The 12,817-nt window shown below is 41.8% G+C and overlaps 1 protein-coding gene across 4 annotated transcripts in view; it reads left to right on the top strand.

Annotated features, from left to right (window-relative positions):
* Positions 1-12,817, top strand: part of INF2 (inverted formin 2) — a 96,481-nt gene that overhangs the window by 21,261 nt on the left and 62,403 nt on the right. For 3 of the 4 annotated variants that reach the window (XM_043984538.1, XM_043984537.1, XM_043984535.1), the window contains exon 2: positions 2,187-2,236. The exons of the other annotated variant lie outside the window; for it this stretch is intronic. The gene's annotated coding sequence lies outside the window, so the exon portion shown is untranslated. The remainder of the gene's footprint in view (positions 1-2,186; positions 2,237-12,817) is intronic. 4 annotated transcript variants of the gene reach the window in all.

The raw sequence follows: 12,817 nt of genomic DNA, 5'->3' as shown, positions 1-12,817 counted from the left end.
TAAGAAGTGACCCATTTCTTTGTATAGCATTTAGCACAGTGCCTGCATGTAATAGGCACTTAATAAATACCTATTTCCTTCTTTCTTTCCTTCCAAGTGAAGTTAGATGTAAATGCAAAGGGTATGCAAGAATCTACCCATTTTCTGGGTTGCAGCTAATAAGTATCAATGTTAACCAGAGCTCTAGACCAGGCACAGCATCACATGACCACAAAGACCCCATAAGATTTGGATTTTAAGGTTCTTTGATGCTAGGAGAGTGTGGGTGTGGGTGGGGCAGGAGCTGCCAGCTCTTCCAATGAGTTGGGGATAGGTAGAGAAGAGGTAGGAATCGATAGATATTGCTATCAAGTGGGTGGACCCACAGCAGCCCAGGCGCTGAGAAGCAAGAACAGAAGGAAATGAGCCTGTGGGGTAAAAACTCAGAACATTGAACAAACAAGTCAGGTCATGTGTCTTGATGCTCACCTGGATGTATGTGCATGCATGTTCCCAGTTGCTGAAAGACTGCCCAGACAGGCAGAGTCTAACAAACCCATTCCTCCCAAGTGTGCGCCGCCTCCCAGGGATTCTGGAGAGACAGATGTCAACTTTCCTGACATCGGCAAACAGTGGTGCTAAAATGTACTTGGAGCTGAACATGGAACACATGGAGGGAGGAGGGGAGTAAAGGGGACATCAGAGAATCAGGGGGAAGAGAAGGCTGCTTCAGCACAGCTTTACCAAAATAATTGCATGGAATTTTCCATATAAAATGTTAGACCATCTAGACCAGCCCTTTGCCAGTGAGAAAAACTGAGGTCCAGAATAGGGAATGAACAGCTTTAACTCAAGGTCATACAATGGCAGAACTGGATCAAGAACCCAAGTTTCCTGCTCCCATCCCAGGTTCTATCCTACAAGGGAGAGCAGCTAATTCAATTTAACAGTAGATCCTTATGAAACACCTTCTATGTGCAGAGTCTCCTTTACAAGCATTGGGGATAGTAAGATACGGCACTGTCCCTGTCCTCAAGGGGTTCGCAGTCTCATAGGGGAAAAGGCATGTCCGTGGGTAAGTGTGACACAAGATGAGGTGAGCTTATAAGTACAAAAGTCAGGGGCAGGCAAAGTCCTGTGAGAAAGTTCCACTTTCATGGAAGGCTCACTTATCCATATATGTGAGGACAAAGAGAGAGAAGAGGGGCAGATATAAAGTGAGAGACCAGACTGGATGGAGAGCCTGGAACGCCAGGCTGATTTTGTCCATAATCTGCTCTTTGCATTAATGTGGGCAAAGAAAGCGTGGGAGTGAGGACAGACTGTACTCTCACAAGGGCAGTGAATATTTTTGAGGTGAGAAATACTGTTTGTGCCTTCTTGTTTTTCTTGGTCCTTTGGGGAGGAGAGGTAATGATTGTGTTGGAATGTGGGCAGAACACTCCACCCTCCCAACCTGCCCTGTAACAGTAAGAACGCTTCCTGATTGTCCATGAATGCCCCTTCAAAATCAACAGATAAATTTGACTCCACATGCACTGTGTATAGGCATTGTGCTAGGAGCTGGAGCTCTAAAGATACAAGTAAGAGTTCCTGCCCTCAAGAAGCTTGTATTCTAATGGAGTGGAGTAACCATATATACCAGTAGGTGTAATGCAGAGTGAGGAGTGAGAGGGGCAAAGACAAAGTGCCTTGGGTGAGAATCCCTGAAGAGAGGTAACAGCCCCACTGGGCTTCAATTTCCTGATGATGGATACTTTCACAGATCTCACAAAATGGCAGGAAAGACTTCAGAGCTCATCTAACTCAGCCTTCTCATTTTACAGATGAGAACATTGGGGCACTTGGGAAAATGACTTGACCCAAGTCACACTATTAAATAGCAAAGACAAGACAAAACCTGAGTCTTGAGTCTTTTAATGCCACCATGCCAAACCTATCTCCCCATGACATCCTAATGTTTTTACCACTGTAATACAGAGATTTTAAAAATCCATTTCTAAATATATTTAAATTTTTTTTTTTGGTGGGGCAATGGGGGTTAAGTGACTTGCTCAGGGTCACACAGTCAGTAAGTGTGAAATGTCTGAGGCCATATTTGAACTCAGGTACTCCTGAATCCGGGGCCTGTGCTTTATCCACTGTGCCACCTAGCTGCCACCCTAATGTTTTTAGATAGGGCTGATGGTTTGATATCCATTTTACAGGTTGGGATACTGAGACCCAGAGAAAGAAGTGACATCTCCAAGGGCACATAGTAAGTAGACTGGAACCCAAGCCTCCTGACTAAAGCCCAGAAGGTCTTGGTTTCCACAAAACGTTCTGGTCCCAGTGACTCTCAATGGTTGTCACAGTGTCCATTCCCCTTTCTAATCACAACCCCTAGATTTCTGGGCCAGGGGAAGAACAGGGATCACCAGGGCTTTGGTGCTGACCCCTTTTCCTTCCCTCAGTCAGTAATGACCAAGTGCTATCTAGTTGTCTATTACCAGATGGACATGGTATTCTAGGTATGGCCTGAACATTGGCCTCATCTGTAAAATAGAGATGATTGGTTGTTGTTGTTGTTTTTGCAGAGCAATGGGGGTTAAGTGACTTGCCCAGGGTCACAGAGCTGGTAAGTGTCAAGTGTCTGAGGTCGGATTTGAACTCAGGTTCTCCTGAATCCAGGGCCAGTGCTTTATCCACTGCGCCACCTAGCCGCCTCTGAGATGATTGTTCTTGACCTGTTGATCTAAGCCCAAACACTCACATCAGATAATTATGTCTAGATTATATTTTAAATTTACTTTGAAGAAAGGTTCAGTATCCTTTTGGTCATGTCCGATGTGGAAATCTGTTTTGTTGGACTGTGTGTATTTGTTAGGAAAGTTTTCTTTCTTTTTTTTATTCTTCAGTAGAAGAGGGAGTATGAGGGAAAGAGAATAAATGCTTGTAAAAATGAAAGAAAGGTCCAGAACTGTATGAGTGTGAGGAGGAGGAATTACCTGGAGAGAGAGAGAGAGAGAGAGAGAGAGAGAGAGAGAGAGAGAGAGAGAGTGTGTGTGTGTGTGTGTGTGTGTGTGTGTGTGTGTACACACAGATGTATTCTTAGGTCATAATATGAGCCCTTTGCAAGTGAGCAGTATTTTATTCATTGTCTTTGTAGCTTTAATGTCTAGCACAGTGCCCAGACATAGTAGGCACTTAGATATTTTTGACTGATTGATGGTATTCTAGGATTGATGGTATTCTGCTTTTAAAATATGAACTTGGGCAGTTAGGTGGTGCAGTGGATAAAGCACCAGCCCTGGATTCAGGAGGACCTGAGTTCAAATCCGGCCTCAGACACTTGACACTTACTAGCTGTGTGACCCTGGGCAAGTCCTTTAACCCTCATTCTCCCCCCCCCCCAAAAAAAAAGAATGAACTTTTCCAGGACAAAGACTGTTATATGTCATTGTTAAGGGTTAAAATTCTAGCTAGTCTGTCTAAAATATCTAATGAGTGGTCACCAATAAATTATAAGCTTCAGCAAGAGTTAGACTTTTAAGCATTTATTAAGGAGAATAAGAATTTGATAAAGAGAGAGAGAAAGGCCTAGATTCCTATCTATTAAAGGGAGAGCACATTTCTAGCTCCCTTCTCCGCCAGAGTCCCCAGGAAAGAGAGCGAGACTGAGCGCCAGTCTCTTCCTTCCTCCTCCCACTAGCCCGCGTCACTTCCTGACTCCTGGTCTTGCCCTCAAAGACCTTCCCTTCATGGGCAGAACTCCTCTACAGTAAGTATCCAGCAGGTGGCGTTATTCCAATCGTTACAGTCCCCCCTGTTGTTCCTCAAGAAACAAAATGTTTCCTTGACGGAACAGTAAAAACAATATGATAACTATTGCTAACTAATAATATGTGAACAACAATATAGAAAAGGAAGAGAGGAAAGTTTTGTCCAGAGGGGCGATTTTTTTTGTCCTCATGAACCGACGCTTTGACATTAGTCTTGCAAAGGGAGGGCCTCTGCAGAGAATACATGTTACAGATGGTGTATATTATTATAACAGAAAGAGAAAAAACACAACAAAAACAACAAATCAAAACTGTTCATTTAAAGTCTCTGAAAGTCTTTTCTCAGATGTCCTCTAGGTGTAGTCGTGGAATGGAAGTCTTTTCAGGGGTTGATGTGTGGATGCTGGTAATCAGCCAGGAAAATTTCCTACAAAATTGAGCTTAACACAACTTTAAAATAGCTTTGTCAATAATCAAATCAAACAATGAAAGTTCTCAAAAACATGTCTAAGGGAATTCAGAATCTTAGTTGTTACACATGAAACATATAATAAAACAAAAATTGAAACATTCTTTAAAATTATAATATTACTATAGTCCCCCTTATGGAGGGTAATTGAGAAGACAATTGCTGCAATATTAATTATTAAAAATAATTTTTTATCTTTGTTTCATCACTTTTTGCATCATCTGCCTAATTATCCTCATGCCATTATGAGAAATTCAAAAATCTAATATAATTGGTAACAGGTGTCAAGGCCAAATTCAACACTGTATTTATCATGACACCTGAGATAATTATGGGGGTTACCATAAAAGAACAGAGAAATGATGGGATGTGAGCATTCCCACACTTGAGCAATATGTACTGCCCATACAGTATGCCAGACTTAAAATAGGTGGATGGAATATATGTCCATGGCACCGAACATATTGGAGGAAACTGAGTCAGACTTAATCAGATGCATGGGATTGAGATGTCCATGGCATCAGGCATATAGGAGGGAGCATAGAAGCCAGGTGTAGAAGTGAGATGGGTGGGATGAATACTTCCAGCCATCTGTACAATATTGTGGGGAAAAATAAAATAAAATATTAAACCAAGAGAATCCAACCTCAACATTAGTCAAAAGCCGTTCCCTCGGCCATACCTTGACTTCATGCATGTCTCCCCTCATGTGACAGTTCAGTGCCTGCTCTTGCATGTATTCCTCTTGTGATTGGATGGCATCTTGGCCAACTGGCATCTGATAACTCAGAATAAAGGCAATTAGTGTCTTAAATGATAAGTTCCCATAATCCAAGTCTCATATGGATTTAAAAATTGAGGATAATAAATGATTGCAAAAAATGTGAATACATCTTGACTCAGAATATAATATATAATTATGCAACAATTTCAAATAATACCTTTTTTTACTTAGTATACAATTACTTTTGTGAAAAATCTGAACATATTTAAATATAAGTTAAAGCACAACAGAATCTCAAAGAAAACTTTTTTTTTTGAAAAAAAGAAAACTTTTACAAATGTTCCCCTCTTTTTTTTTTTTTTTGGAATATGCTTATCAAAAATAATACTTCTAGAATCAATTTATACTTGCCATGGCAACCAATTTGCCAGGGAAATGCTTTAAAGAGTTTGATCAAATAATCAGTTGAGAAAAAATAACAAAAACAAACAACTCAGAATATGGGAGCACAATACTCCTAGAATTAACATTGTATTATGAAATCAAAACCATGTTTCAAAATTAGATAGATGAATGAATAGAAGAAGATACACGTGGAACAATAAAAGACAATGAAATTCAAACTAGGGAAATCTAAATGAATATGAACTTAATATCAATAAGAGTATTATAAAATATAAACTGGACCACATGACTATAAAAAGCTTTTACAAATATTCTCTTTGTTTTAGAAACTAAGTATAAAACACAATCTCAAATGCATGAAAATCTCTACGAAAATAAACCCATACCATTAATTTAAAAATGTATATATAATAGCATAGAAATCCTATGTAACCTCTGAACTGATACTATTACTCTGAGTGAATTCAGAACACTTTTGATTCCGATATCTAAAATCCCCAATACTCATATCAATACCTTGCTGCTTACTTCTACATTTCTCTAAAATATATACCCTTCCATGGCAAAAGAAGCAGAGTCTTGAACTATGTTGATGGTTGTCATTCTTATTCAGCTTAAGTTTTTCTTCTTTAACCCCTTTATATTGTCTGTCAGTCTTTTCACCATACAAATGCTTTATAAGATTACTAATTAAAGACAAAAGCAGGTTAGCAAAATTATGAACAAAACAAGCATATCTGGAATTTAAAGAGTTTTCTAAGATTGTCTCAGAAGCACAGCCAGGCTGGGGAAGGGCTGAGCCTAAAGCTGCAAATGCAGGTAGAAAAAGTTGAGCATGCGCATCAGATCTCTGGACTTCCCAGGCAGGGGAAGCTATGGGCTTGGCCATAGGAGGAGTAGAGGGTGGGGTCTGGAGAGGAGGGGAGGGACCAGCACAATTTGAATCACACTTGATTTTGAACTCAGGCCTGGATTCCTCTTCCCCCACTTTGCCTCCAGGTGCTAGGGGATTAAAAGCTTCTAGAGGGTGGGTCATTGCCTCCAGGCATGCAAAATTAAAGCAACAATTACTGTTAGAACTGGGAAAAGCTGCGGGAATCTCTTCAGGTTTCTCTGAAAAAGCATGGTTGGGAGAGGGAGAGATATTTCCTTGTGTGAGTAAGTTGCTGGCTCTTTTAACAAAAATAAAAAGAAAAATAGAAAATCCACAAAAACAAAGCATTAACATGATCTTATCTCCCATTTGTCTGGTTAAACAGACTAAAATCAAAAATAGGATAATTAGGGAGTTTAAAAGGTCCATTCGAAAAAATTTAAAGGAAAACACAGCCAGTACACCAGTACTTAGCAGTTAAAGGGAGAGGGAGGGGAAATTTCTTACCCAACCAGAAGATCAGAAGACTGAGGTTTAGCTTTCCTCTTCGTGGTCAGCCATCTGTTAAGGGTTAAAATTCTAGCTAGTCTGTCTAAAATATCTAATGAGTGGTCACCAATAAATTATAAGCTTCAGCAAGAGTTAGACTTTTAAGCATTTATTAAGGAGAATAAGAATTTGATAAAGAGAGAGAGAAAGGCCTAGATTCCTATCTATTAAAGGGAGAGCACATTTCTAGCTCCCTTCTCCGCCAGAGTCCCCAGGAAAGAGAGCGAGACTGAGCGCCAGTCTCTTCCTTCCTCCTCCCACTAGCCCGCGTCACTTCCTGACTCCTGGTCTTGCCCTCAAAGACCTTCCCTTCATGGGCAGAACTCCTCTACAGTAAGTATCCAGCAGGTGGCGTTATTCCAATCGTTACACATTCTTTGTATCTCCAGCACTTAATACACTACTTGGCACATAGTGAGTGCTTAATAAATGCTTGGTGGCTAACTGGAATGACTGAGGAAAGAGGAAGGAGAATTAATGTGTGGAACTGAGAAGGGAGAAGGTTTGCAGCTAAAAAGTTGGAAATAATAGTGATACTGTGCCTTGGGAGCTTCCTCATAGAACTTTCCATAGGTCAGGTACATTGGCTGTCAATCCTGGATCCAACATGGTTTTTGTAAAACCACAGAAATGTCAGCGGCATCAACTGAAACCAATGGAGGCTCCATGGATGGGGTGTTACTACTGTTGGAGAAACTCCTCTTCCGCCCCCCCCCCATCACACACACACACTCCCACTCCCACTCACTCAATCACCCCTACCCCTAACCTCTGTCCCCCAGCCTAAAATATCCTCCCACTCACCTAGATCCTGTCTGACCCTCTCTCCCCTAATCTTTTTTTTTTTTTGGCAGGGCCATGGGGGTTAAGTGACTTGCCCAGGGTCACACAGCTAGTAAGTGTCCCCTAATCTTTATACTAGGAGACTGCCAACATTCATGCTGATTCTCTTACAAAATGTCCAACCTTCCAATTCCTTAAATCCCATGACCTCCTCCTTCATTTTGCCTCAGTCACACAAAGGGATGGTCACATACTAGAACTCATTACCCCCAAGTACTCCTCTTCCTTAGAATCCTGATATTCTACTAACATTGCCCCTCTTCCTATGCCCAATCCCTCCTAAACCTATTTTTCACTCTCTGGAGACTTCCAGTCTCTCTGCCCTCACTACTCCTCAGGCTATTATCACTGCTGTTGTTTCATTTCCCTTCCTTCACTTCCAATCCTGACCCAGTATTTAATCATTTTAGCTCTACTGTCCTCTGCTATCCAATCCCTCTCCCCCTTCTCATGTCACTGCTCATCTCCTGCCAAACCTCAGTCCTTGGGTTACTCCCACCGTCCAGCTCATTGACTCCTACTCATGGGCAGCTGAATGGAGCTGGAAGAAATTTCAACCTTATTTGCTGGATTCATTATAAATTTGTGTTTTCCAGCTTCCTTTGGGCCCTCACAGCAGGGCAGTTCATTTATTTCTCCTTAATTGACTCCTAATAACACCCCCCCCCTCTCCCCAGGAAGCTATTCCAAACTTTCTCTTCCCTCATCAAGCCTCCCATACCTCTGCCCCTCAATGCCCCCCCAAACTGAGCCCATTCCACAGGGATTCTCTTCATCTCAGACTCCATATAATTCTCCACTCCTCTCTTCCCACCCTTAGTCTCTTACAAAGAGGTGGCCATTCTTGCAAAGGCCAGCCACTCTACAGGTGCATTTGGTCTCGTCTCTTCCTGCCTTCTCTAGCAGATTATAACCTCATTAATTCCCCCACTTTTCTCTCATCCTCAGCCTCTCCCTATCCACTGCTTCCTTCCTTACTACCTTCAAACATACCAAGGTCTCTCCCATTAGAATTTAAGTTCCTTGTGAGTGGTGAGGGGAGATATTTTTCTATTATATTAATAACCAATTATTAAATGGAAATCCAGGCTTTTCCCCTCTTTCTCTACTGAGGCTTAGCTCCTGTGGGAGGTCACCCTCTGTAGGGCATGGCTGATTGAGATTACCCCTACCCCTCAAAGAAGAACAGGGAGCATGCTCTTTGATCTTGGGCTAGATGCCTTCCAACTAGGAGACCTTCCTTCCGTTTGGAGTGTAAACAGAATCCAGTCTGGACTGGTTCTTAGCCCAAGATAAATGGGCCCCTGTCCTTGTACCCCTTCATTAGAGTTTTGGCTGACCCAGCTCATGAAGGAGAAAACCAACCAGTGGTCTGGATGGAGACAGATTCTCCTGTCCAGGTTGCTAGAGGTGGCTGAGTTTTGTGATCAAGCCACATTGTCAGCAGGAGGAGCTGAAGACTTCTGGCCCACCTCCTCATTAAATGTTCACCAATCAGGATTGATTTTCACTTGTCAGGGGCATTCCCTTTTACGAAGGTGTTTAAGGCATTCAGTGTCTCCAATGGGGGAAGCTTGGTTGCTGAGAGAAACCACTGACATCAATTTATTGATTATTAGCTGGCCTAAATAATAAATTACTAATTGTCCAGAAACTGTCTCTCACGTGTTTCATCTATCATGAGTAGGGACTGTTTCATTCTTTGTATTTGGATCCCCAGCCTCCAGCACAGTGCCTAATACACAGTACATACTCAAATGCCTGCTGATTAGTGACTGGTTTTGCAATGATTACTTCCTGTTTTTTTTACCTCCTGCTCTCTTCTCAGTACCTTGCAATATGACTGCCAATCCCCCTACCCTGCAGAAACTTCTTTTTTTTTTTTAAGGCAATTGGGGTTAAGTGACTTGCCCAGGGTCACACAGCTAGTAAGTGTTAAGTGTCTGAGGCCGGATTTGAACTCAGGACCTCCTGACTCCAGGGCTGGTGCTCTATCCACTGCGCCATCTAGCTGCCCCCCTGCAGAAACTTCTATTGCTAACGTTATCAATGCTCCTTTTTTTCAAAATTAATTTTTAAAAAATGATATCTGATTTGTCCCCACCTCCCCTCAATGAGAAAGCAAGAACAACAATCCCCCTGTTATAAACGTGTGCAGCCAAGCAAAACAAATGACCACATTGGCCATATCTAAAAAAATATGTCTCAGTTTGCACTCCAAGTCCATCACCTCTCTCTTAGTAGATGGGTGTCCTCTTTCACCATGAGGCCTCTGAAATTGTAGTTAGTCAATGCATTTATTGATCAGAATTCCTAAGACTGGGGGCAGCTAGGTAGCGCAGTGGATAAAGCACTAGGCCTGGATTCAGGAGTACCTGAGTTCAAATCTGGCCTCAGACACTTGACACTTACTAGCTGTGTGACCCTGGGCAAGTCACTTAGCCCCCGTTGCCCTGCAAAAAAAAAAAAAAAGAATTCCTAAGACTTTCTTAGTCATTTATCTTATCTTTACATTATTGCTATCCTATATATTCTCCTGATTCTGCCTACTTCGCTTTGTATTAGTTTGGACAGACCCCAGTTTCTTGGAAACCATCCTGTCATCATTTCTTAAAGCATAATAGTATTATGTCACATTCATATACCATGGCTTGTTCAGCCATTCCCCAGTTGATGTGAGTTTCCAATTCTGTGGCACCATGTATAGAACTTCTGTAGATATATGTGTGTGTGTGTGTGTGTGTGTGTGTGTATTTCAATTTTTTTTTTTTTGCAGGGCAATGAGGGTTAAATGACTTGCCCAGGGTCACACAGCTAGTAAGTGTCAAGTATCTGAGGTTGGATTTGAACTCAGGTCCTCCTGAATCCAGGGCCAGTGCTCTATCCACTGCACCACCTAGCTGTCCCCTTCTGTAGATATTTGTACATATAGACCTTTTTCCTCTTTCTTTGGGGTATGGATATAGCAGTGTTATATTGCCATCAATGTTCTTTTAAAAGCCATGACTTTTTTTTCAGTTCTCATCCTTTTTTTTTTTTTTAAACCTCTTTGTGCCTTCAGACAGTTTTGCCTGTTCCTCTTCTCCTAGATATTCTCTCCCAGTTCTCTTAGTTGTGTGACTGCCTACTTCTCAGTCTCCATTGCTGATCATCAAAGCACCATTCTCTATATGGGAGTCTGTCCTGGACCCACTACATATCATAGGCTTTTGAGATCACAGCTTGAAAGTTTGGAGGGCCTTGAAGGGCATCTACTCCAATCTCCTCATTCTACAGATGAGGAAAATAAGGCCCAGAGAGAGAAGCGACTTATCCATGATCACACAGGTTTTACATAGCAGAGCAAAAATTCAGACCCAAATCCTTTGTCTCCAAATACAGTATCCTTCCCAACCTTGTTTATTTTTCTTTTCCTATTATTACTTTTTCTTGGTAGTATTTTATTTTATTTTCCAATTACATATAAAGATTGTTTGCAACATTCATTTTTGTAAAATTTTGAGTTCCAGTTCTCTCTCCCTTTCCTCCCCTCTCCCCCAGCAAGAAGTTAGATATAGATTTTATACATATATATATATATATGTATATATATATATATGTATATATATATATATATACACACACAAACACAATCCCGTTATACATATTTCCATATTAGTCACATTGTAAAAGAAGAATCAGAACAAAAGGGGAAAGCCACAAGAAAGAAAAAAATAACAACAAATAGTAAAGTGAAAATAGTATACTCTGATCTGCATTCAGGCTCCTTTGTTCTTCCAACCTTCTTTCTCGTTCATTTCTATGAAAATGACTTCCAGATTTCTATATGTAGTTCTTATCTCTCTCCTGCCTTCCAGTCTCATCTTCCCATTTGCCTGCTGGACATTTCCTCCTGGATGGCCCATCGTCGTCGTTCTCCCTCCCTCCGCCCATATCCCAATATCCCTTCATTTGTTAAGGCACTATGTGTTTTTTTCCCACTTAATAGTATTTTATTTTTTCCTAATTACGTGTAAAGGTCAGGGCCTATGTTTTGTTTTTGTCTTTCTACCCCCAGCACAATGTCTTTTTTTTTTTTTAACGGGGCAATGGGGGTTAAGTGACTTGCCCAGGGTCACACAGCTAGTAAGTGTCAAGTGTCTGAGGCCGAATTTGAACTCAGTTCCTTCTGAATCCAGGGCCAGTGCTTTATTCACTGTGCCACCTAGCCGCCCACAATGTCTTTTTTTAAAATGATTTTTTTCCCCCAGGGCAATGAGGGTTAAGTGACTTGTCCAGGGTGACAGCACAGTGTCTTACAATATGATAGGCTCTTGACATTTGTAGAATTGCTTCTCTGGGCCTCATTTAGCTTTTCTGTCAAATAAGGGACTTGGACTGGCTGATCTATAAGCTCCATTCCCCTCCCAGTTGTGTTTTGGACTTGGAAGACTTTGATACCAATCCTTTCCTCCACTTCCAACTCCCCTTTGTGTGTCTTTCCCCATTAGATTGTAAGCTTCTTGAGGGCAGAGACTGTCTTTTTGTTTGTATGTTCTCACCACTTATCACAGTGCATGCACATAGCATAGATGCTGTTTCAGGGGCCTTGTTGTCTTGCCTTTCCAGCTCTAGATCAATGATTGTCTATATGATCCAACTTGGGCCTTGCCCGTTCATCTCCTCTCTCTCCCAGAGCTCTCCTAGGACAGGGCTCATGTTCATACAGCACTGGGAGTTGAGTAATAAAATTACCAACACAGACACTGAACCTTGGGGTTCAAGGAGCATCTGGCTGGTCAGAGAGAAGTTTTGGGGGAATGAGGAGTTTTGTTTCTTGTGTCTCATGTCCCCATGGTGGGGGGTGGGCAGGGGGCAGGAAGGGAGAGTTGTCAGTAGAAGGACTTGAGTAGGAACAAAGGCATGGGGAGGAGCCATGAGGGACTGTTGTTGTTCTTTGTCCTTTGTCCTTTGCTGTGAGGATGAGTTGCAGTGAATTGGGTATAAGTGAAGCAGGGCTGGGCAAAGTCACCAGCCTCACTCTCTCCTCCAGAGCCATCTGGATCCAGTGGCAAGATAGACATCAGGACAACTGGAGATGGCCCCAGGATGCAGTGGGAGACCTTGGCCTTTTAAGCAAAAGCCTTTCGTGGGTCTCAGTTTGCCTGAGGCAATGTCCACTCAGTGATTAAGGCTAGTTAAGAAATGAGGAAAAGAAAGTTAATAAATAAATA

This window comes from Dromiciops gliroides, chromosome 2, assembly GCF_019393635.1.
Source record: "Dromiciops gliroides isolate mDroGli1 chromosome 2, mDroGli1.pri, whole genome shotgun sequence".
NCBI lineage: Eukaryota > Metazoa > Chordata > Mammalia > Microbiotheria > Microbiotheriidae > Dromiciops > Dromiciops gliroides.
Note: the sequence above shows the minus strand (reverse complement) of the source record. Positions and strands in the feature narration are given on the sequence as shown.